The sequence below is a fragment of the Ursus maritimus genome (genome assembly GCF_017311325.1).
Source record: "Ursus maritimus isolate PB19 chromosome X unlocalized genomic scaffold, ASM1731132v1 scaffold_X1, whole genome shotgun sequence".
Taxonomy (NCBI): domain Eukaryota; kingdom Metazoa; phylum Chordata; class Mammalia; order Carnivora; family Ursidae; genus Ursus; species Ursus maritimus.
The window spans coordinates 124399943-124425697 of record NW_024423319.1 but is presented as its reverse complement, the minus strand read 5'-3'; the positions used below and the strand labels follow the sequence as shown (position 1 = coordinate 124425697).

The 25755-nt window shown below is 47.3% G+C and overlaps 1 long non-coding RNA gene across 1 annotated transcript; it reads right to left on the bottom strand.

The window, feature by feature from the left end:
• Positions 1-12913: 12913 nt before the first annotated feature.
• LOC121101869 lies at positions 12914-17107 on the bottom strand. The gene is made up of 2 exons (XR_005833902.1): positions 16867-17107; positions 12914-13095 (listed from the first exon to the last, which is right to left on the bottom strand). It is a non-coding gene; the product is annotated as an uncharacterized LOC121101869 (long non-coding RNA).
• Positions 17108-25755: the final 8648 nt, after the last annotated feature.

Here is a 25755-nt window from a genome sequence, read left to right as displayed (position 1 = left end):
GAGGGGACGTCAGTAGGAGGGAAACAAATAGGACAGCAGGGTTTTTATACTACAGGACGATGTGAAAAGCCCTTTCATTATTGCTTTTGTTTTGGGAGGGATTGGAAGATGGGCAAGGGCCCAGAACCTTCTAGAGTGGAGGGGGAGTTGGCTTCAGAGAGTACATGCATGGACATGGGGCTGCACATGTCTTGACCTGGGAGAAAGGAGACTTGTCCATGTGTGCTTTTGTTACAGTTATGTCTGTTCCCTTCTCTTCTGAGAGGACTGGCCAGCAAAGACCATCAGCACGGAGCACGGACCTGCCTACAATGCTGACATCACAAGACAAAGTAAATGAGACTCCTTAACTGCATGGCTTTTTCTGGGCCACATAATTATAATACTGTGCCTCCGCTGAATAACATCCCCTAAATAAACAACAGAGTCCTCTCAATGAGAGTTGAACAAGAGCCATTGTTCTTGTCCTCCATTCCAGTATCCTGCCTTCCCCTGCTCCACCCAACTCACCCCCAACTCCACCCAGCCTTACTTCTCACAGAAGTTACCAGGACAGGGTCAGGTTGCCAACCAATATCCTGGGCAATTCTGGGAGAACTAGGAAAGGGAGACCATTCCTAGATGAAGGAAATTCAGTTGGACTAAAGAAAACTTTTTCATTTGTGATGTGATGAAGTCTCAAAAACAAAACCACAAGTTAGACACTAGATAAGTAGAGGCCTAAATAAACAAAGGATGTGATGATGTTTAACATGGTAGGGCTCTGTCAGTCTGGGTCTACACCTCCCAGAAACATGGTGTCCACCCTGCATCCATCACACAGAAAATGCATGACCCTAAAAATTGATGGAATAAATGGATGCATGAACGAATATAGGGGTGGATGAATGGATGGGTGGATGAGTAGACAGATGAATGGATGGGTGAAAGGATGAGTGGATGGATGGTTGGATGGATGGATGGATGGATGGATGGATGGATGGATGGATGGACAAATGGATGGATGGATGGACAGATGGATGGATGGATGGATGGATGGATGGATGATGGATAAGTGAATGAATAAATAAATTGATGGATGCATGTTTGGGTGGGTGGATGAAATCATGAAAGAATCATCCACTCCTGGTTTTGGAAGATGCCCGAAAGATGTTGAAATGGGTTGACTTGCCCCCTCAAAAAAGATGTTGAAGTCCTAACCCCAAATACCTATGACTATGACCTTAATTGGAAGTAGGGTCTTTTCAGATAATTGAGTTAGATGAGACAATTTGAGTGGGTTCTAATCCAATATGACTTACTGATAATGCTTTTTCCACCCATCAGCCTTCTTGGAGTTGTGATTTTCAGTGTGTGTCACAGTAAGATATGGTGGGGACTGTCTCATTGTTTATGAGGAAGTTCTGGAACTTGGAATGGGAACTTGGAAATGCAGGCAGACATGCACAGAAGGAAGACCATGAGAAGACAGAGGGAGAAGACAGCCATCAGCAAGCTAAGGAACAACCGAGGATCCCAGGCCTAGAAGGGAGCACAGGGAAGGGATTTGCCCTCACAGCCCCCAGAAAGAACTCACCCTGCCAACACTTTGATGTTGGGCTTCTGGCCTCAAGAACTGTGACGCAAGGACACCTGAGTGTCTCGGTCGATTCAGCGTCTGCCTTTAGCTCAGGTCACGATCCAAGAGTCCTGGGATCGAGTCCTGTATAGGTCTCCTTGCTCGGGGGGAGCCTGCTTCTCCCTCTGCCTGCCACTCCCCCTGTTTGTGCTCTCTTTCTCTTTCTGTCTCTCTGACAAATAAATGAATAAAATCTTAAAAAAAAAAAAAAAACTGTGATGCAGTAAATTTCTGTTCTTGTGAGCCACCCATGCACAGACCTTGTTATGGCATCCCCGGGAAACTCACACGGCATCTTCCTAAGACTTCAACAGGCCGACAAGCTTGTTATGGGCAGAACAGCTCATCCCATTTCCGAATGGCCACAATGGACAGAAAATGCACCTGCCTCCCCCCTGTTCTCAGAAGACTGGAGATGGAAATACAATGCTGTTTTCCAGGTTAAATGAGCCTCATTCTTTCATGAGCTCCCAGATCCACCAGCAGCCTGGTCTCCCTGTTGTCAATGTGCCCTCAGATTCAAGATGGCGGCCCGCCTTCTCTAGACTTCATTCATAAGGCTGAACAGTCATACAACAAAAGGAGTCATCAGGGCCAGACTTGGTATCAAGAGTCCTTGACAGTACTTGCTTGGTCCATGCTCTTCCCACGGCACCAAATACTCCTGCATTGATAGAACCATGCCAAAGATGGGGCAGGGCCAGGGTCTAACATCCCAGGCATTGCCGACCCCACACTCCATCTTTGTAGAGCCTTTTGTGTATCTCCAAAGGAATGGGTTGTTTATGGTGGGACAAAGGATGAATGAGACAATCTGAGGGGCCCCCAGTCTGGGTTCTTGGGAAGAGACCCCCAATTTGTCAAGTATGGAGTTCTCTCCAAAACGGTAACGTTATCATAGAAAAGAAACTCTAACACATGATACCATGTGGATGAACCTTGAAAACATGCTCAGGGATAGAAGCCACACGCAAAAAGCCATATCGTGTATGATCCCATTGATAGGCAATGCCCAGAACAGGAAAATCCATAGAGACAGAAAGTGGACGAATGGGGTGGAAGTCGGTAACCAGTGGGTGTACTAGTGGGGAGGGATGGGGAGTGACAGTTGATGGGGAAAGGGTCTCTTCTTGGGAGGATGAACACGTTTAGGGACAGGTAGTGGTTGGACTAAAGTCCACTGGATCATATGCCTTAAAACGGTGGATGTTTGGGGGCACCTGGCTGGCTCAGTCGATAGAGCGTATGCCTCTTGATCTCAGGGTCATGAGTTCGAGCCCCATGTTGGGTGTGGAACTTATTTATAATAAAAAATATTATTAAAATTAAAAAATTAAATTAAATTAAAATTTAAAAATAAATTTAAAAAAATAATAAAGTAAAATGTCACTTTGTTTTTTTGCAATGAGAATTTCATGTCCATCATTTTTAAAAAAAGGTAATGTCGTACTCAAGTATCACATGCCTACAGAAAAGTGCCCATATCCTAAGGGAACAGCTTGATGGACCTTTGCAGATGGAGAATGCCAAGGTGGGCAGAACCCAGGTCAAGAACCACACTCTGGCCAGCACCCCAGTGCCCATCCTACTTCCCTATTTCATCGCAACACCCAATTGGTTGGACACTGACCCCACGATCTTTTTCAAAAGGTCAAGTCCCAGACAACCCTGTGAAACCCCTCAACAGACATAGTTTCAGAATCCTAATAAGGAAATACTTTGGTCAGTGTTGTTCCTTGTTCCCTAGTCACAGGCTCTCATGGTCTCCAGAGAGAATCTACTCCCTGTGGTGTAACTGACAGGAGAAACTCCTACGGGTGATACGTAGACACTGTGGTCGCAAGTCCAGAAGATTCATGAGGACAAGAGGAAGGTGTGGGGAGGGACCCTGCAGAAGTGGCTTTTCACAAAAATTATTTTTAGGGTGGTTTTAGGTTTATGGCAAAATCGAGTGGAAAGTACAGGGAGTTTACATACATTCATACACATATTTCCCCCATTGTTAAGATCTTACATTCATTCGTGTGCTACATTTCTTATAGTGGATAAGCTTATTGATATATTATCATTGATATTTTATCATTATATATGAACATTGATATATTATCATTGATATGTTAACTTTTATCAATGAACTTTTAATGTGATGTGATTAATACATTGACACATTATTATTAACTAAGTAATAATTGTATGAGGATTCTCTCTTGGCAGTGCCCATTCTATGGGTTTCGACAAATGTGCAGGAATATGGAACCATCATTATAGTATCATATAGGATGTCTTCACTGCCCTCAAAACCCTCGGTATGCTTCACCCATTCATCCCTCCCTGCACCAAACCCCTGGTGACCACTGATCTTTTTACTGTCTCCATAGTTTTGCCTTTTCCAGAATGTCCTAGAATTGGAATCACAACAGGATGGAGCCTTTTCAGGTTGGGTTCTTTCCCTTAGTGATGTGTATTTAAGGTTCCTCTGTGTCTTTTCATGGCTTGAAAGCTCATTTCTCTTTAGTGCGGAATAATATTCCATTGTCTGGATAGACCACAGTTTGTTGGACCACCATCCATCCACCTGCTGAAGGATGCCTTGGTTGCTTCCAAGTTTTGGCAATTATAAACAAAGCTGCTATAAACACTTGTAGATGGAATATAGATAGATGGATAGATACAGAGATAGATAGATAGATAGATAGATAGATAGATAGATAGATAGATAGAATGCATGGATGGATGGATGAATATATGGGTGGATGGTTGGATGGATGCACGGATGGATGGATAGATGAGTACATAGGCAGATAGATGATAGAGATAGGTAGATAGAGAGATGATAGATAGATGATAGATAGATAGATAGATAGATAGATAGATAGATAGATGATAGATAGACAGACTCTCATGCTAGGCCAGGACTTCTCAACCTCAGCACGGCCAACATCTGGGGCTGGATGCCTCTCTAATGTGGGGCATCCTGTGCACTGCAGGGTGCTAAGCAGCGTCCCTGGTCTCCACCCATCACACACCAATAATCCCCCACAGTTGTGACAACCAAAAATGTCCCCAGACATTGCCAAGTGTCCCCTCATGTGAGGGGCAGATGCTGGCCTACCTGGGCACAGGGCGGGACAGACAGAGTGGGGTCAGGGGCCAGTGGTCACAAGAGCATATTGATCATAGTTATGGTTGACCTGTACTAACAGTAAAGTTTAGGTGGATCACCTTCCTGATGGTGGGTGGGCCTCATCCAATCAGGTGAAGGTCTCAATTGCAAAAATGGAGGTTTCCAGATACAGAATGCTGCCCCAAGGCTGCAAAACAGAAATCCTGTCTGAGTTTCCAGCCTGCCAGGTTACCATAGAGACTTCAGACTTGCTGGACCCACAACTGCGTGAATGTATATAAATATGTATGTATATACACACAGTTGATTCTCTGAACTCCTGCTTTCCTCTTGGTGTCTGAGTGACATGGATCAAACCACTTTGTCTGTATCTGCCTCAGTTTCCTCTCACGTCACAGCAGAGGTGACAGTGGTGCTGACATCCCAGGACTGTTAGTACTTAGCTCCAAGCACATGGAGATGTCTTATTGAGTCCTCGCTGTTGTTTTGCTTGTCCTTCCTCCTTCTAGAGAACTTCAGAGGCCATGGCGGCTCAAGCCATCTTGGGTGGAGCTTCCAGACAATACATAAAATCCTCATCTCCTTAAATCGGAGGTGCTCGTTTGTGAATGAATTTTCAACCACGGGATTTGCCGCAGAATCGTTCTGGAGGACGACGAGAGACACCGATGGCTTCTTTCCTTGGGGGAGTTTTCGGTGGTTCACGTCTACTCGTTGGGGAATGAATACCGTCCAGCATGCAGAAGCGATTGGTTCAACAAACCCAATGATGTCACAAAATCCAAGGATGCTCGCCCACGCCGGGGTGACAAGCAGCTTGGGGAAAGTACTGACCGGCTAAGGGCAACGTGCCCTCATGCCCTTGTGGGATGGAGAGATTGATGCCCCAAATTAGCCAACTGAAGGGGTTGTCCAGCCTGATCTACTCATGCAGGAGAAACGGTCCCATCAGCAAAATTCATAGAGGACGCGGTGGGCGTGACCCATGCAACGCCACCTGGGTCAGGATCTGCACACCCCTCTGAGCATGCGGACAGGAGTGGGTTGATCTCCGATGAGGTTTAAAATAGCCCATTGAGTCAAAGTCATGTTCTCTTTCATGAGAAGTTCCAGTAATTGCACGTCTAGGTATAGACCTCCCCAAAATTGAAACTGGGGACTCCAAGAGATATTTGCCTCCTGTGTTCACGCCAGCACTACCCACAAAACAACATAAACATTCATCCACGGATTCGTGGATAAACAGAACGTGGTCCATGCACACAGTGGACTATGATGCAGCCTTGAAGAGGAAGATGTTCTGCACCTGCTAGGATGTGGATGGACCTTGAGGACATGGTGCTCAGTGACATAAGCCAGACACAGAAAGACAAGTCCTGTGTGATTCCACGTATATGGGGTCCCTAGAGGAGTCCCAGCCATAGAGACAGAGAGTAGATGGTGGGACCAGGGGCTGGGGCTGGGGAGTCAGTGTTCCATGGGGATAGAGCTTCAGTTTGGGAAGATGGAAAGTTCTGTAGACAGATGGTGGGTACGTCACACAGCCCTGTGAATGTGCTTATTGCCACTAAGCTGTGCATGTAAAAATGGTGAAAATGGTAAATTTTATGTTGTATATTTGATCACAACTAAAGAAGAATGAATTTTAACATACATTTTCCTCCCCCGAAATGGGAAGAGGGTTTTCTTTCGGGCGGAGAACCAAACATTGGAGGGAGAGCCACCACCAATGGGAAGACCCCCTACACCTTCTCAAAGTCGCTCCCAAGCAGACAGGTGCATTCGCCAAGAAGCGTAGTCATTGTACCCTCTTGGGATGGCCTTGGCAGTGACTTCACAGGGTCCTACTTTTAGTAAAATTGACCAACCTAAGACATTCCACCCCATTTCGCCATGTGTTTTCACTGCCACGTGCCCTCTGCCCAACTTCTCCCCGTGTGTTTGGTGTGGCCAAGGGCCCTTTGGGATGAGCTTTCAGGGGAGCTGGGCTGCGGATATGTTGGGTGGGGTCTTTGTGGGATGTGTCATGCCCACGTCTAGCTCAGTGGTCACTGGTCACATGGACGGCGTGAGTGTCTTGGAGGGATGTCCCCACTAGTCCCGGTCCTGAGTCTGGTGCACGACGGGAAGGCCACAGAACAGGGGGACATGCCATGGTGAACGTGTCTTGGGGCACAGGTCCTGGAAGCATGTGTGTAGACGGAGACAAGGCAACCAGAGGTCAGTGTATGGGAAGGCATAACGGGGCCGCGCCGGGCAGCAAATCCCCCAAAGCCTCAAATCCCTTTCCTGGACGCTGGGCTATTTTGTGACATCTGTCCGTTCTCCGAATTTCCCAATCTTGCTCCCCACCCCACCCCCGCATCCCAAGTAGATAGTTGCTTTTATATTTTTTACCCAAGAAAACTCCCCCCGGCCACCACCACCAGCCCACCCCCGTCCACCCCAAGGCTGGGTTATTAGAACCAGCTTCTTCACCCGGAGAACAACACTGGAGCTTAATTTATGGGCTCGGAAAAGGACTTTGTGAAGTTTTTGCTCTCCTGGCTTGGAATTCCTGGGCGGCCATGCCTTCTCGTCCCAAGCTGGGCCTCCCTGGACTTGGTCCCAAGCGTGTTTGCAAGCCTCAGGCCGCGGCAAGCCTCTTGCAATGTCCTCCAAGCCGCCAGCCCAAGTGCACTCAGGCTCGGAGCAGAGCCCAGAATCACAAGGCTCCCATTACTCGGAGAGATTAACTATCTAGGAAGGTTGCAAAAATTACCCGAGGGCGAAGTTATTCCCAGATTCCTTAAATCCGACTTCTTCTGCAGGATTCCTCTTGCCTCAGGGCTGTGCACTTGACTCCCTGAGCCTGGGGTCTTCCAAGGGGGCAAGTAGAAACAGGACCTTGGTGCTTGGAGATCCTGCAGGTGGAGATGCCGTGAAGCGGACCCTGGAGGCGACGATCTGATCCTTCTTGATCCCTCTCACCCCAAATGCCTGGACCCCAGAGCAATATTGTCGTAGCTTCACTTAGGGGGTCTGCCCGTGCGCTTATCAGGTTCAGTGAAATGTAAGGACTCCAGGTGGAAAGTAATTTTAGGGTTTTGCAGGCTGTTGAGCTGGGTTCATCCGACCATGAGCGAACGTGTCTGGCAAAGGGAAACACGGGTTTTCTTGGATTCTGCCTGTTCTTGTTATGATTTTTAATGTCTCGGGAAAGTACTGTTGGACATTCTCCAAGGTTTGGTAAAACCGCTCCATGGGATTTCACCGCGCCCCTGGGGTAGGATCGCAAAATCTGGCAGAGCAGCCCCGTGGCTACAACACGATCCCGTAATGTGCCAGCCGGGGTCAATACCCGTGTCTAGGACTCAGCTCCGTGCTGTGCTTTCCCATGAAGTGTGCATGAGGGATGGAGGCTTGGGGTGAGCCTGGGGTTTCTGGGGTGAGGGGTGGAGATGTGAGATGAGTCTGGGGTCTCGGGTGAGTAGTGGAAATTTGGGATGCGTCTGGGGTCTCTGAGCTGAGTGATGGAAATGCACAGTTGGAATTTTCTGCGGTGAGAGATGGAAATTTGGGGTGAACCCGGGGGTCTTTGGGGTGAGTGGTGGAATTCAGGGTGGGTCTGGGGTCTCTGGGGTGAGTGATGGAAATTCAGGGTGAGTTAGGGGTTTCTGGGTTGTATGGGGAAGGAGATTTGGGATGAGTCTGGGGTCTCTGGGGTCTCCAGGGTGTCAGGGGTGACTGAGGAAAATTCAGGGTGAGTCTGGGTGTCTCTGGGGGGAGTGATGGAAATTTGGGGTGAGCCTGGGGGTCTCTGGGGGAGTAATGGAAATTCACGGTGGATCTGGGGTGGAAATTCGGGGTCAGTCTGGGGCCTCTGGAGGGAGAGCCGGAAATTCAGGGTGGGTCTGTGGTCTCTGGGGGGAGGGATGGAAATTCGGGGTGGGTCTGGGGTCTCTGGGGGGAGGGATGGAAATTCAGGGTGGGTCTGGGGTCTCTGGAGGGAGGGACAAAAATTCAGGGTGGGCCTGGGGTCTCTGGGGTGAGCTGAGGCTAATGAGTCATGGAAATGCAGGGGAGCCGGTCCCCCTCCCTGAGATCAGCATCTCAGCCACAAGGACGACCTGGGGTCGTGATTTTTAGGAAAGTGCAGACGTGTTGGCCGTGGGCCGGCAGCCGCTCTGCGGGTAGAGACATTTGTATTGATAAGGAAATGTGCAAGTGTGAGGGGCCTCCCTCCGGGGAGCAGGAAGTGGGGGAGGGGTCCAAACCCCAGAACCTCTCCTCCAGGAGGGCTACCGGGACTCACCTCGGAGGGAGGACCTCGCCCCACAGCCCCGAGCGCCCCCATCACTCCCACCATCCGCTTTTGTCCTCAGGGGTCTCTCCCAAGGGCACACGTCATTAAACTAATGTTTGATTTTTTTCCTGCTAATCTGTGTCCTAGTTGATTCTTTAGCTAGAAAAACCTTGGATAAAAGAACATTTTTCCTCCCCAGCAGAAATTTGGGGTGAATGGGGGCTTCGGGAGTGAGCGATGGAAATTTGCGGGTGATTCTGGGGGTCTCAGGGGACATTTGGGGTGACTTGGGGGGACTCAGGGTGAGTGATGGACATTTGGGGTGAATCTCTGGGTCTCTGGTGTGAGTTAAGAAGTTTGGGGTGATTCTGGGGGTCTCAGGGTGAGTGATGGAAATTTTAGGGGAACGGGGGTTTGGGTGAGTGGTGAACATCTGGGGTGAACCTGTGGGTCCCTGGGGTGAATTACGGAAGTTTGGGGTGATTCTCGGGGGTCTCAGCTGAATGGTGCAAATTCGGGATGAGTGGAGTTCTTGGGGTACGTGATGGAAATTCAGGGTGAGGAGGGTGGATGACGGGAATTTGGGGTGAGCCTGGAAACCCTCCAGGTTGGGGAAACTCGCAAGCACCTTTGTAGAGACCCCGGGGCTGGGGGGAGGGCAGCCACGTGCAAGAATTCTGGGAAAGAAAACGTTCTCAGTACAAAGGATAACCAGACAAAAAATGGCCGTTTTCAGGGCTCCTTCCGCTGTGACAAGTTTGAAAAACAATAAAAGGGTGGAAAGCATCCCACGCCGCAGGAAAGGGGGGCGATCGCCCCCGCCGATGTGGCCTCAGGGGCCCCCCAGTGAAACCCTGGCTGAAACTGCCCCCAGACAGGGCTGGGGTACATGCAGACGGCAGGGCGTGGACCCCAGCCCGGGGCGTCTTGCCTGCGGTGGGACCCAGGCTGTTTTCTCCAACGGCCTTTCCCGTGCACCCCGCGCATCTCTACCGGTGAAGATTTTTCTAGGAGCAGAAGCACAACAAAGGCGTGGGGCTGGGGGGTGATTTCCGCTGGGAGATAACCCGGGAGATAAGGATGCTAATCTCAAATTTAAAAAAGAAAAAGAACTTGCAGAACCAGCTTTGCAAGGACCAGGGGTGGGGAAGGGGGAGAAAAACAACTGGACGTGCATTTCTGGGTTTCTGCCACCGGCTCCGAGAGCATCCGGCTGGGAGGGGACCGGGAGCAGGTGCAGGGTCGGGAAGGACGGTGCCCCGCTCGTGATGCCTGGACTCCAAGTTTGCGTGCAACTTGCCTCCGTGTCCTCGGGTCCTGACAACACCCCAGCCTCTTGAGGCGGGAGGGCTCAGGTTAAAGGTCGGACCCCGAGGACAAAAGGGCCACACCGTTTCTCTCCCTGGGTTTGCACCCCAGGACATCCCCCGGGCGTCGCGAAGGTCCCGAGACGCCTTCCCCCGGGCATCGCGAGGTCCTGGGACACCTTCCCGGGTCCGGCGTGACACCCGGCGTCCCATTGGTAGCTTGGGCTCGGGGAGGCACCAGCAATCCCAGATCTCCAAATCCCAGAATGCTGGTTCCGTTCCCGACGGGGCACCTGTGCCATGCTTTCCAAGGACGGGTCCCTGAGTCACAGGACGTCACAGTTGTTGCGGGCGGGATGCCCCGTCCACGGCGACCGTGTCCGCAGAGCCCACCTCGCCTGGACTGACCGGGTTTTCAGAGAGAGAGAGAGAGAGAGACAGAGAGCTGCTGACCCCTAGTGACCAAAAGTTCCAAACTGAGGCAAGCCCCAGAAGACGAGGTGGAAGGCGAGCCCAGGTCACCCTGGTTAACGAGCTCGCGACACACTCAGGTCTTCCTGAGTCTTGTCGGCTACAGGGTCCGGAACTCAGGACAGCAGGTGCTCCTGTCCCGCCTGGATCTCAGACTCTGGTCTCCAGACTTGGGGCAGAATCAATTCCCACGGTTTAAGCCCCCAATTTGGGGTCATTTGTTATTACTTAAAAAGTACTAAAATCCCCAAACTGGGGAGTTCAACTTCTCAGTTCCTGACTGCCTCCCCCTTGTCCGTGAACACAAAGTACGGCCATCAGGTGGCAGCACAGTTCCCTGGGAAAAAAAAAAAGAAAAGAAAAAAAAACCCCAAAAACCGTTGGTCCCGATTTTGCCTCCAATCCAGCTATTCCGGTCAAAAAAGAAACGGACAAACAAATTTTTTTCACCCACGGGCACGTCAAACAAAAGAGTCTCAGGAAGATTTTTCTAACAGAGCGAAAAAAACTCCGGGGTGGGTTCTCATCTCCCGGAACCCAAACCCCAAACACATTTGGGGAAGGCTGGGGGGGGGTGTCCAGTGTCTCCCCCGCAAAGTTAGGGATCCAGCATTCAGTCATCTCAGCCTTTTCAAATTCGTTCGTTTCCTCCGTTGACCTCTTCTCGGGGCAAAGCAGAGCCGAAATATGAAAGAGGCTGTCAACAGTGAGACACTGATATTCCGAAAGGTCCAGAACACCGGCTCCCCCAATGAGGGGACACTTTCCCATTTGGGAGGGCAGCAAAAAGAAAGTTTGGAGGGGAAAAATGAGGGAGGGCACCCTGGGGTCTGAGCTGCACACCTTTGAGTTAAGGGGTGCAGAGAGAACCTTGGGGGGGGGTTGGGGGGTTTTCTGTGGAATTCTGAAGACAGACAGACAGATACAGTTTGTACCTGAATTTCTGTGTTCTTATAAGGACTCCGGTCCAAATGCATGAAGGGACACCCTCATCACGTCCTCATCCCTCATTACTTCTGCAAAAACCCTATTTCCAAATAGGGTCACCGTCCCAGGTACCGGGGCTTAGGGTTTGCATATGAATTTGGTGGGGTTATTATTAAACCCATACCAGGGGACGTTGGCCAGAGCAGCTGGGACGCCATATCCGGCCACCGAAGGATCCTAGAGGTTCTCCCACCCGCTGACTCTGTCCTCACTGGCAGAAAACCCCCTGCCACCCTGAGCATGAAGCCCAGGAAACTCCACCCAGCAGGACCCGCCTCCCTGTCTTTGACTTCGATGGGAACTTTTGGTCACTAGGGGTCAGTAGCTGCCTCTGAAAATCTGGGGCAGGTCAGCTGGGCTCAAAACAGAAATTGAAAGCTTAAATCAGAGGGGGTGGGGGGAAGGAAGAGTGAGTGTGGGAGGCCTGTCCCTACATCCGGGAGACCCCCTTGGTGAGGAGGGATCAGGAATGCTGCAAGTGAGGGGCAGGGGAGCTGACCGGAGGCGGGTAGAAGCCCAGGGAGGGGACGGAGGAGCATAGGAGAACACCCCAGGGGTGGCCCAGAGCACCTGTGCACATCCTAGCTGTTCCCCAGGAGGGTCACCCAGAGATCTAGGACCGAGTAGACAGGACAGGCTGAGCTGGGTCCCCGGGGCCGTCCCTCCTGGAGGGTCACATGGGGGGTCCAGGGACGTCAGGACAGGCTGCAATGTGCTTTTCCATCTTGCAGGATATGGACAATTGGAAAAACCGCTGAAAAAGTGTCAATGTCACCTGGGTGAGGGTCTAACCTCCAGCTGGAAGGAACGGTATCACCTTCTCCATCCCATGGATGGGAAGTGAGAGAATTGGGTTCTGTTTCAGATTTCTGATGGCGCGGCTGGCCCGTCCTCATCCCTGGGCTGGGCAGGGAATGGGTCCCCTGCCTCCCACCTTTCATCATTCCAAACCGCCGCCGACATCATTTTAACCCGATTTCCCCATGTTTGTGGGCTTATTTCCTTGCTCTTCTCACTTGTGCTAAGATTTCTCAGTTCCTTCTCTAAAACATGGCAGAAGACGAGAAGGAAGGATCTTGCCTTTTCCAGAACAGATCCTAGTTACATCCAACGACCTTAAGGGATTTTCTGATTTTTTTATTATTTACCATTCTTATGGGAGAACAATCGTGAAACCCGCTGATGTCCCCAGAATGCAGACAAGGAACGTGCCATGCGTTTCCCCGCTGTCTGCTCGCCATGAGCCTGGTGTTAGAAACATGCCAGAGATGTCCCCTCTCTCCCCGCAGAACCTCAATCGCACCTGGAAGGTGAAACGACAGGAGAAGAAATTAACGGGCAGGATGTGTCCCTGGGGAGGCGTGCGAGTCGAAGAGACAAGCATGGTCTCCACAATCTACTTGGTTTTGTGGATGCCGGATGCGTTGGTGATGAGGAGTAAGGCGTTCACCTCTTGCCCGGGATGCTGCTCCGTCTGTCTCCCCCTGGATATGCTGATGGGAGACAGGGCTTCCTCCCCGGACTGGGACATCCGTCCAACTTGCACAACGTGTCAGGTTTCGTAAGCAGACAGAATCCATTCCTTTCCCTTTACACCTGCTCCCAAGCCCAGCCTTCGAAAAGCACATGGCCCCATTCCGTGTCCAGTGCCTTGAAGATCAGCATACGTGTGTCCTGGGGCAGCAGTAATAAATCACACGTGGGAAAGCTGAAGACAAGGAGAACTCATCTCCTCCCAGCTCTGGAGACTGGAGTCTGAGATCCAGGCGGGGCAGGGCTGTTGAGATCCAGGTGGGGCAGAGCCGTGCTCCCTCCAGAGGCTCCAAGGGAGGGTCCTTCCTGCCTCTTCCAGCTCTGGGCTCCAGGCGTCCCTGAGCTCGTGGCCATGTCCCTCCCATCTCTGCCTCTGTCCTCACGTGGCTTCTCCTCTGTGTGTGTCTCCTCTTCTGTCTCTTACAAGCACACCTGTCATTGGATTTAGGGCCTCCCTGATCCAGGATGAGCTCATCTCAGATCCTTTACTTAATGCCATCTGCAAAGACCTATTTCCAAATAAGACCCCATTCGGAGGTTCTCAGGTGGACATGAATTTGGGGGATGCTCTGCAACCCCCTCCAGGGAACCTGTTGTGTCTTGAACCAGGGCACCCCAAGGACTACCTTCCATGGGCTCAGTACCTGATACCGACACAGCCCACGAGCTGGGTGCCTAAATCCATGGCTACGCAGAACATATGTGTTAAAACCCCTCGACGCAGGTCACGTTTCAATCTGGTAGTTTTCAGTAGACAGACAAGGAGAGGGCATCTCCCCAGATTCTCTGTTTCCAGATGCTCCTGGAGCCTACGATCTTCCTTTTGCGTGTGGTATACAGCAGATTCTGGAGACCTCCCAACGCAGTGAAACCGCATGGGACTGGCCTCACCTGCATGTCAGAGAGCCAGGTGGTTTGTTATTAAAGATTCCTTCATGTGGACTAAAGGCGTGGCCTGGAAGGGGACGCCATGGACGCCAAGGACCCCCACCGTGCACCCTTTACCGTGTTCTGTCTGCTCCCTCCCTGCCCTCTGTCCAGAAGCATGGAACATCACCTTGGGCCATTTGCTGGGCTCTCCAGAAGCACAGAGCATCACCTTGGGCCATTTGCTGGGCTCTGTGGATACAAAGGCAATGGAGACCCAGCTTGCCAGGAGCCCCCAGGCTAGTGGGAAAAGGCATGCCTAAGGAAAGAATGGGGTTCTCTGGGTGGTAAATGCACCAGGAGCCAAGTGGCTCTCCTTGGGCTCAGAAAACACTTTGCAGGACCGCCCGTCCCAGATCAGCAGACTGAGACGCTGGAGAGGGAAGGGGGACTAGGTGGAGAGACCCCCAGAGCAGGGGTGCAGGAGACGAACTTGCTGGAAGCATCCAAGTCAGTGCAGGAGCTCAGGTGGGGGCATTTCCAGCCTGGGAGGGGCAGGATGGGGGGACGGGCAGGGGTGTTAGGGCAGCTGACCATTGTAGGGTCCCCACAGCACAGGAAGAGGACCTCGCAGTCTCCAAGGCTGACCGGCTAGAAACCACAGAAGCAAGGAAGGGCTTCACGCACTTGGCTGCCGACAGCCTGGGGAACGTTCCTGCCAGACCCCTCTGTGTGCACAGTGTGTGTCTGAGACATGGCTCAGCCAGAGGAGAGGCGCTGAGAAATCAACGTGCCATCTGTCCTAGTACTTATCCTCCACCGCCACCCACGGGGGGACTTCAGAAGAAGCCCCGGGAGCAACGGATGACAACTTAGACGTATGAGTGTCTTCTTCTGAGTAACAAGGGTGTCAAAATCGCATCCCGGGCAGGAACTGAGGCACCGTCCCTCAAGATAAACTCTTGTGAAACATTCGAGCCTTGCCCTCGTTAGAGTTACAAATGTCATGCCCAAAAAAAGTAAAAAAGAGTAACAAAAATCACACAAAAAAATACATGTGGAAGCATTTTATCCAAGCAGGGTCACTGGGCTCCATGGTTCATTGGTGCCTAAAACTGCCATCTGTGTACGTGGGAGGGTCTAAATCAGAGACTTTATGTGTAGTGATTCCTTAAAGGACTAAACGGCCCAAAGTCACTAAGATCTGAGCCTAGTTATACTTAAGTTTGGGGTTTTAAGTATAAAATACAATATATATACTATGTATTACATAAAATATACACATAGATGTAATATACACGATATAGTATATAAAAGTACATGTGATTGATTAAATATGTAAATACAGAATTGATTATATATTGCTTAAAAGTATGTACTTATATAATATATACATAATATATAATACATAATACCTGTGATATATAAAATATATGTTATATACAATAAATATTTAAGTGTATTTTCTATTACAGACACATATATTCATATACACATATTCATATATGTGTATGTAATATATAAAATGTAATATGTATTTCATATATGTATGTATTTGTATTATATATTATGATATATATTATATAATTGTTATATATTATATATATTATGTTATATATTATAATACAAGTATATACATACATGTAATATATAAAATGCAATATACAAAAGTATATATGACATTTTAAATAAGTATATGACTATGTAATACATCATATATTGCATACAAGTTTATACAATGTATCAATTGTGCATAATATGTAATACATAATGTGTTATATATAAATATAGACTTTTATATAATAGTCACTATGTAATTTGTATTATATTTGTTTTCTATTATGTTTTCATATATATGAATATATAAGTGTAAGTCATATATAAAATGTAATATATATTACATAAAAGTACATTTTATATATAATGAAAATATGTAGTATGTTAAATATTACATAACTGTTACATGAAGCTATGTATTTTGTAACATAAATATATGTAATATACACAAAATGTAATATATGTATTGCATTAAATATGTATTAAACATAATATAAATAAAAATACAGGTAATATATAAAGTGTATTATATCTATTACATAAAAGTATACATTACATAATATAAATATATATAATACATGAAGGACTATATATCTATTACTCAAAAGTATACGTTATATAAATGTATATAAATATGTGTAATATATAAAGTGTGATATATCTATTACATAAAGGTATGCATTATATAATATATATGTGCAATATATAAAATATAATACATGCATTATATAAAAGTACCTGTTATATAATATGAATATATAATATAGAAAATATACAGCACACACTGCAATAGTGTCTATGTTGTATATATTGCATGAGTATATATGTAATATTCATAACATAATATAAATGTAATGTCTGTAAGACATAAAAGTCTATTTGGCAGTATGTGTTTGTATTCATCAAATATCACAGTGTGGCTCTGATATTTACCTGAAACCCCTACTCACCAGGACATGAATCCCACCATGGGGACCCCACCAGCATGATCTCATCTACACAAAATCTTCTCCCAAGGACCCCCTGCCTAGTGACCCCCTTGGGGGTCAGGCCCCCACAGGTAACTCTGGGGGACACATTCCTGTCCACCCTGGAAGTACTGAGCAAAGTAGCGTACCTTCTTTTGTAAGGAAGGGGCCAGTGAGGTGCAGACTCTGCTCTGCACATTTTTGAAGACTGAAACTCTGTCCCTGCATCCAACTTCCAGGGGTGGGGGGAGCCTCAGCTTGAGATGAGGGATGAGGAATCCGTCAGGCACAGATGCAGCAGCTGGAAATCCAGCCAGGCACTCTTGTTCCCCTGCAGATAATCCTGAACCCAGTGCTCCGTGACCGGAGAAGATGGGGCTGCTGCATGCCTCTCCGGGAAGTGCTGAGGCCCACTTGCTGGCTTGCTCACTCGCTGTCAGTCAGGAAGTTGAGAAATCCTGCCTGAGGCTATTTGGAAACTTGTATCTAGCTGCATCTATTTCTGGGAAAAGACAGGTTACAAGTAGCCAGAGCTATACACTCCACAGGAAGCTTGCTGAGGACCTGCTTCTGAGTAGCTGCCCACCTCACCTCTGCCCTGCTCTGGAAGAGTGACGAGGACTGTCCCTCCCTTCTTATCTGGAAGGACACATTGGGAGGGAGGGTGCGAGTGACCACGGGGGAGGGAAAGGGAGCCTGTGGGGACAGAACGGGCAAATGAGTATCCCCAAGCACCCACAGCAGGTCTCAGCCTCGGCAACATGGACATCGGGGGCTGGTTGACTCTCTGAGCGTCCTGGACAGTGCAGGGTGTTAGCAGGGTCCCTGGTCTCTGGTCTCCACCACCAGTTGTCAGTGACACTCCATTTCCAGTCCAGACAATCAAAAATGTCCCAGATATTGTCCAATGTCCCTAAAGGGCAAAATCATCCCCAGTTTTGAAGCACTGCCATAGACAGACAAATAGAGAGACGATAGCATGGTGGATGGATGGATGGATGGATGGATGGATGGATGGATGGATGGACGGACAGACAGATAGATAATATGATGGATGGATGGATGGATGCATGGATGGATGGATGGATGGATGGATGGATGGATGGATGATAGATAACATGATGTTTGGATGAATGGATAGATATAGGGATAGATGGATGGATAGGTGGATATGATGGATGGATGGATGGATGGATGGATGGATGGATGGATGGACAGACAGATAGATAATATGATAGATGGATGGATGGATAAATGGATGGATGGATGACTAGATGGATGGATAGATAGATAGATAGATAGATGGATGGATGGATGGATGGATGGATGGATGGACAGACAGATAGATAATATGATGTTTGGATGAATGGATAGATATAGGGATAGATGGATGGATAGGTGGATATGATGGATGGATGGATGGATGGATGGATGGATGGATGGATGGACAGACAAATAGATAATATGATAGATGGATGGATGGATGGATGGATGGATAAATGGATGGATGGATGACTAGATGGATGGATGGATAGATAGATAGATAGATAGATAGATAGATAGATAGATAGATAGATATAATGGATGGATGGATGGATGGATGGATGGATGGATGGATGGATGAATAGATAGAAGGAAGGGATGGGCATGCACATTCCCACAAGAAACACCCCATGGCTGCGTTTGTTCCAGGGAAAGCACAACAAGTCATTGCTCTGCAGAGACTTTCCATGGCGTGCCTCTGTGCCTCCCCACCAGACATCATGGGGAGGGAGACAGAGGATGGCACAGGATCTGAGGGTGGAGCTTGACACACCCTTGCTCAACCTTCACTGCGTTTTGCAGGCTGCACGCCCAGCGATGGGCTCTGCTTCCCTATTTACCAATTGATGTCAGGGGCACTGCTATTACCCCATATTTCAACCAATACCGTCACAACGTGGCCACCTCACTTTTTAATATTTGCATGAATATCCTTGCTTTTGGGGATGCTAACCAAACACGAGTAAGGAGAGCTGCTCTTTCAAAAGAATTCAAGGAGCGCTGAAGCGTGTTCCTATTTGTCTTATGGGCACTGGCGTTTCCTAAATGTTCCCGCTGGCTTTCTTCAAAGGCCTTTTATCTCGTGTATGTATGGAGGCCCTGCCCGCCCCTGTCAGGACTTCCTCAAAAAGAAACGTGCATCCTGCTTTCTTTCCCACGGGACACGCACAGAAACACATACACTTTTTCTCATTAGGAAAAAAGGAAAGTTAATGTTTCATTCTTTTTAACTTACATGTAAGTTTTTGAATATGCAAAATGATATGAAAAATAGCTCAAATGTCATGCAAACGCCCCTACTTGGATTTCTCAACTGTTGGTAAATTGTCCTTTTGCAACCATTAATTCATGCATGCATTCATTCACTCATTCATTCATTCTTCGTGTTTCTTCATTCATTCCGCAAGTACGTACTGGGTATCACATGCCACCCACACTGTAGCTGGTGAGGCTACATCTCAGGTTCCGCGGCGTGGGCAGCCCGATAATCAGGAATGGAACAAAGTTTTCGACATTGAATTCTGTGCAAGATGTTGTTGTATACGCGCTGTTTGGGGAAATGAGCAGGTGAAGGGCATCAGGACAGGGATGGGGTGGTGAATTCAGCAGGGCTGTGAATGTTGGCCTTGCAAAAAAGACCCAAAGGAGCTGAGTGAGGTCACTGGCGGGCATGGAGAACAGTCAATGCAAACCCAACACCTCTGTGCGGGGTGAAAACAGTCAACAAACCACAAGTAGGGGGGATCATCCTCATCCTCGTAAATGGCGTCTGTAGCTCACGTCCTACCTGGTAATGGAAGACTAAATGCTTTCTCCGTAAGATCAGGAACAAGACAGGGATGTCTGTTCTTGGCACAGACATCCAACATTGTGCTGGACGTTCTAGTACGGGCAATTAGGCAAAAGTAAAAAAAAATATGTTAAGCATACAGATCAGAAGGAAGTAAAACTAAATCTATTTGCAGATGACTTATATATAGAAAATCTCCAGGAATGCACTAAGCAAACAATTAGAACTGATAAATGGATTCAACCTGGTTGCAAGACACAAGATCCACGCACAAGCACACGCTCGCAACCCCAAAATGAAATTACTTTTCAAAAAGTTCATTTATAATAGGATCAAAAAGAACCCAGTGTGCAAGGACCGTTTAATGAAGGGTGTGCAAGATGTGTACGCTGGGAAATACCAGACGTTGCTGAAGACCAAAGTACATAAAAAGAGACTGTGTGTTCGATTGCATGCCTCAACTCTGTACACAGGTCAGCACCTCCCAAATCTTTTTTTTTTTTTTTAAGATTTTATTTATTTATTTGACAGAGATAGAGACAGCCAGCGAGAGAGGGAACGCAAGCAGAGGGAGTGGGAGAGGAAGAAGCAGGCTCATAGAGGAAGAGCCTGATGTGGGGCTCGATCCCATAACACCGGGATCACGCCCTGAGCTGAAGGCAGACGCTTAACCGCTGTGCCACCCAGGAGCCCCTGCACCTCCCAGATCTTGAGTTTAGTTTTCACATTCAGCTCAATGCCTATCAAAATCCCAGCTGCCTCGTTTTTTGCAGAAATTCACAAGCCTACAATTCATATGGAAATGCAAGGGATCCTTGAGGGCATCCAACACAATCTTGAAAAAGAAGAACAATGGACTCACGCTTCCTGATTTCAAAACTTTCCCAAAGGCCACAGTCACCCAGAGAACGCTGCCGTTGGATAGGTCATGGTAGACGTATCAGTGGAAAAGAACTGTGAGTCCAGAAATAGACTCTGATGGCCGGTTGATTTCCAACGAGGGTGCCAAGGCCATTCGCTGGGGAGAGAAAAGTCTTTTCATCGAAACGAAGAAGCAAAAGAAAAAAGAAAGAGAGCAAATCAAACCAAGAAACAGACTCTTAACTACAGAGAACAAACTGATAGTTATCAGAGGGGAGGTGGGTGGGGGGGATGCATGACACAGGCAATGGGGATTCAGGAGTGCACCTGTCGTGATGGGCATTGAGTAATGTGTAGAATGGCTGAATCACTACATTGTACACTGGAAACTAATATAACGCTGTATGTTGACTAATTGGAATTTCAATAAAAACTTAATGGAAAAAAAATGCTCAACATCGTTAGACTTTAGGAAAATGTAAATTGAAACCACAGTAAGATACCACTTCATGATGATGGCTATAATTTCTTTTTTATTTTATTTTTTTTAAAGATTTTATTTATTTATTCTACAGAGAGAGAGACAGCCAGCGCGAGAGGGAACACAAGCAGGGGGAGTGGGAGAGGACGAAGCAGGCTCATAGCGGAGGAGCCTGATGTGGGGCTCGATCCCAGAACACCGGGATCACACCCTGAGCCGAAGGCGGACGCTTAACCGCTGTGCCGCCCAGGCGCTCCTAATTTCTTTTTTAAAACAGGAAAAGAGCAAGCAGGGATGGTTGCATAATTCTGCGACTAGACTAAAAAACCTATGAATTGTACATTTTAATGGGGTGAATGTCATGGCACGTGAATTACACCTCAGTAGGGTTTTTTTTTTCATTTTTTAATTTAAATGAAGTAAATTAACATATAATGTATCACTGGTTTCTGAGATAGAGGTCTGTGATTCATCAGTCTTATATAACACTCAGTGCTCATTATATCATGTGCCCTCCTTAATATCTATCATCGAGATACCCCATCCCCCTACCTCCCTCCCATCCAGCAGCCCTTGGTTTGTTTCCCTCCATAGGGTATTATTTAAGAAGTAGTTGGTGGGGACGGTGATGAGAAGTTGCAGTGCTGTTAATGTTCTGCTTCTTGATCTGGGCACTGACCACGAAGTGTGGTTAAAAACTCATGGAGCTGGACACATACTATTTGTTCATTTTTCTGCATATGGGATTCTATGCAAATAAAAATGTAGGTGAAAATGTTTGAAAATGTTTTTATCCATAGTGACATATAGATTGCACGTTTTAAAAAACTTTTGTATATGGTACATCAAACCTATGTTCCCCTTTGCAATTTTTTTCACCAGAGATTATACGTTTAGAAAATAGTATGGGCAGAATAGTAGATGTGGTTTTTCATTGGCCAGGTGAATGCAGTTCTTTCATGTTAGTGGCCCTGTCATGCCTCTCAGTGTGTCTACACCACAGCATCTTAGTTATTTCAAAATTGTTGGTATTAAGACCACTGGGAGCTCTTGGACATGTCTCCCAGTGTTCACAAGTGAGTCTCGGAAAGAAATGTGCAGAAGTGGGTGCTGGGGCGCCTGGGTGGCACAGAGGTTAAGCATTAAGCGTCTGTCTTCAGCTCAGGGCGTGATCCCTGCGTTCTGGGATCGAGCCCCACATCAGGCTCCTCCGCTATGAGCCTGCTTCTTCCTCTCCCACTCCCCCTGCTTGTGTTCGCTCTCTCGCTGGCTGTCTCTCTCTCTGTCGAATAAATAAATAAAATCTTTAAAAAAAAAAAAAAAAGCAGTGGGTGCTGAATTGAATGGGATGGGCATCATTTCGGCATTGCCAAATCCCTCTCCACAGGGGGACTAACCGTCCTTACTCTCAGCAGTGTGAGTCTTAGGCCCTCTCCACATCCTTGTTCATATGATCAGACTTTGAGTTGTCATCCATCTGATAGATGGCTAAAGGCATCTCCTGCTTATTTAAATTTCTGTTTCTCGGGGCGCCTAGGTAGCGCAGTCGTTAAGCGTCTGCCTTCAGCTCAGGGCGTGATCCCGGCGTTCCGGGATTGAGCCCCACATCGGGCTCCTCTGCTGGGAGCCTGCTTCTTCCTCTCTCACTCCCCCTGCTGTGTTCCCTCTCTCACTGGCTGTCTGTCAAATAAATAAATAAAATCTTAAAAAAAAAAATTTCTGTTTCTCCATTGAGGGTCACACCGTTTTTGTTTTTCACCCATTTGAGTGAGTCTTCTAAAATGTGCTTTTTTTCACTGAATCGCTAAATCCTACACCTGAAACTAATATAACACTGTATGTTAACTATAAGGGAATTTAAAATTTAAAAACATTAATAAATAAGTAAGTAAGTAAATAAATAAACACAAAAAATAAAACGTGCCTATTTGTAGTCGCATATGTTTTTCTTTTGTGGTGTTGGTCTTCTTCGTATCAGCTTACATTATTCTTCCATGTACGCATGTCTGGCCACCCTTTGTTGTATGCTATGCGAGAACGTTTTCCTACTAATTCACTTTTTCTTTTTCTTTTTTTTATTTTTAAAGATTTTATTTATTTATTCGACAGAGATAGAGACAGCCAGCAAGAGAGGGAACACAAGCAGGGGGAGTGGGAGAGGAAGAAGCAGGCTCATAGCAGAGGAGCCTGACGTGGGACTCGATCCCGTAACACCGGGATCACGCCCTGAGCCGAAGGCAGACGCTTAACGACTGTGCTACCCAGGAGCCCCTAATTCACTTTTTCTTTTCAATGGTTGATAGTGCCTTTGCTTAAACAAATATCTTATACTAACGGGGAGTCAAAAAATTTTAAAAACATAAAGTGGAGTCAAATATATTCATCCTTACATTGAGGCTTCTTTTTCTGCATCTTGATAGAGAAATAATTCTCGACAACAGGAAGACACATTCCTTCACTTGTTTTCTGGACCCTATACTCTTCCATGCGAATTTTAGAATCAACTTGCCAAGATGGAAGAAAACCCCTGTTGGGATGTTGAGATTATATTGCATACGTGCATTTATTGGGAAGAAACTATCAACTTCTCATATTATGTGTTCCTATCCAGTGACACAGGATAACATTACATAGATTTGCATCTTTTTTCATGCTCTCCAGTATGGTCTCATGACTTTCTGCATGAAATCCATGCATTTTTCTTCAATGCTTTCCTAGATAATTTATAGCTTTTGGTGCAATTAGAAATAAATGGTTTTCCTTTTTAATTCCTCCTGCTTTGTCAGGTTGTAGCTGAAGCAGAGTGTCATCATTTTTTAAGAGTCATTATTAATTTTTACATATCACTCTTGTAGCAGACAGGTTGGCCGATTTACCTTATAGTTTGTTTGGGATTTTTTTTTTTTAAGTAGGCTCCATGCCCAATATGGGGCTTGACCTCACAACCCTGAGATCACCAGTTGTGTGCTCTACAGACTGAGCCAACCAGGCACCCCTGTCTGGGATTTTTCTGCAGAAACAATCAATCATACCACCTGAGGAGCACAGGAGTTTTCTACCTTCTTTTTGCTATTTATCTAATTTTTTTTGTGCTGGCCAAAACCCAGACACAATGCTGAATAGCACTGGTGACAGCAATCACCCTTGACGTGTCCCTGACCAACGTCAGAGTGTTCACACACCCGCCTTCACTATGGGTTTTCAACAGATGTTTTAAAATCCTGCTTTCTAGGTCATATTTCTGTTATTTATTTCTCCTTTTTAATCTGTTGGCTTTCTATGGGGGAAAAATGTGTTCCGTGGAACTCTGAAAAAACCTCAAATATGAAGACTACTTTAATAATGAAGCTGCCGTCCTCCTAAGAAATTAGAATTTTGTCATTGCGTGGTCAAATGGTGGCTGGTTGGATTATCTCCAATGAGTGGTCCTATAGTTGGCTTGTAAATTGGTTGCTGAACAATCAAGTTCCCAGCACCACTTTGCTTATTCCCTCTTGAAAATGGGAGAAACCAGTACAGAACCAAATTCCTGAAGCCCAGATTCTCATCGTGCATGACCCAGGCACAGCTGAGGACCCCTTGGATTCCCGTAGGACAGTCTTGGTTCTGCAAGATACTGGGTGGCTGGTTGGAGATGTTGTCTGCTGGCTGGAGAATCAGGGCAGGTTTTCTATCTATGGGTGGAAGAGTATGAGCTTTTGAAGCTGAGGACGAGGAGAGGAGCTACTCACTGTATAGGCCTACAAAGCAAAGAAGCTTAGCAGACAAAGCCATTAAGACCCTGGCTTCAGTATAGCGAGCATTTCCTATAGTCCGTTCATCGATGCTAGACCTTGTGGAATAAGAGCGTTCAAAGGTAATTTGGGGGACAACATTGATAAAATACTGTTCCCTTGGACCACCTGCGAGTTGCAGGAATAGCTTAAGGTGCACAACTCTCTTGTATGGGCAAGGCTGGGTCCCAGATCCCCCATATTTTCCCACCCAGATGTTTCCTATTTGCGGTTGACCCAAAGTAACAACATGAAGTTCTCCACGTGCAAAAGGAGACCTTTTATTTTAGAAAGTATTCTCTCCGTTTCTTTCCTCACTCTGCTTCAGCAGACATTGACAATAAGTCTATTTTGTTATAAAAAGTGGTAGAAGTAATTTCTAGACACCTGTCTTAAGTCAGTGGCTTCTTTTATCACCATGACCCCTTGTTAAGTGTCCTGGTGGCTCACTCTGTGACCCTCTCTCTCTGGGGTCTTGCACATCCCAATGTCACCTCTGGCATCAAAGCTAGGCTTCTCCTAAGATGGGCTGTGGCTTTCGGGGCGTCTTTCTCACTTCTGTCACTGAGCTTCTGGTCCCTTCCCACCCACCTGCTGACGCCTATTTCTGCCTCTAAGAAAAGGAACAGAAGGGGACTCAGGGACCACAGCTGCCGTCAGCTCAGAGGAACTATATTTCAGGAGAATGGAAAGCCCCCTGCATGCAAATGTCCCACATTGTAAAGGAGGAAGCTGGGCATTCCTGCCCAACATCAGGAGACAAAGGCGGGGAAAGCTCACACCACTCAAACCATTGCTCCCTTCCAACCATCTTTTAAGTCAAGAAAATATGTCATCCTCTCCACGTCCACAGGCCAGGGCAGACACCTCCAGGGTTGGGAAGCAGGCTGCAGATGCTGGGATTCTGGAGACCAGAGTCTAAGGTCCAGGTAGGGTTGCTGAGATCCAGACAGGGCAAGGCTGTGCTCCCTCCAGAGGCTCCAGGGAAGGGTCCTTCCTGCCTCTTCCAGCTCCTGGGGACTCTAGGCATCCCTGGGCTTGTGGCCTTATCCCTCCCATTTTTGCCTCCATCTTCACATGGCTTCTTCTC